The sequence below is a fragment of the Arachis ipaensis genome, chromosome B4, assembly GCF_059453495.1.
Source record: "Arachis ipaensis isolate K30076 ecotype BB chromosome B4, ASM5945349v1, whole genome shotgun sequence".
In the NCBI taxonomy this organism is placed as follows: domain Eukaryota; kingdom Viridiplantae; phylum Streptophyta; class Magnoliopsida; order Fabales; family Fabaceae; genus Arachis; species Arachis ipaensis.
This window is the reverse complement of record NC_142439.1, coordinates 55,840,557-55,841,132: the sequence shown is the minus strand read 5'-3', so window position 1 is coordinate 55,841,132 and position 576 is coordinate 55,840,557. Positions and strand designations below refer to the sequence as shown.

Here is a 576-nt window from a genome sequence, read left to right as displayed (position 1 = left end):
TTGGTTTTGATCTTACTGACTTCCCCACCCAAAGTTTGGGTGGTTTCTCCATCCAGGGTTGTAGGTCTTGGAGTATGGATCATAGTTTTGCCTTGGTGAATTCCCAATGTAGTTGGCTTGCTCCTGACTACCCTCTGCTTCTTCATTCACTCCTTCTTGGGTTGTTGATGAAGTGGAGATTGCTGCTACTTGGTTCCTCTCCATCTTCTTGGTGAGGTCAGCCAGCTGCTAGGTAATGAGCTTGTTTTGGGCCAACAGAGCATCTACATTGTTTAGCTCCATTACTCCTCTTGTGTTCTCTCTTTCGGAAGCATAGAAGTAGTCGTTCTCTGCTACTGTTTCAATAACATCTATGGCTTCCTCAATAGTCTTCTTCTTGTTCAAAGATCCTCCGGATGAATGGTCTACGGCCTTCTTTGACTCATAAGAGATCCCTTCATAGAAAATGTGCAGCTGCACCCATTCGTTGAACATGTCAGGTGGACACCTCCTTGTTAAGTCCTTGAACCTCTCCCATGCTTCATATAGAGTCTCACCATCTTGTTGCCTGAAAGTTTGGACCTCAGCTCTCAGCCT

The 576-nt window shown here is 45.5% G+C and overlaps 1 non-coding gene across 1 annotated transcript; it reads left to right on the top strand.

The window, feature by feature from the left end:
• The first annotated feature begins 472 nt into the window (after nt 1-472).
• LOC148567652 (small nucleolar RNA R71) lies at nt 473-576 on the top strand. Its single transcript, XR_015882780.1, has one exon. It is a non-coding gene; the product is annotated as a small nucleolar RNA R71 (small nucleolar RNA).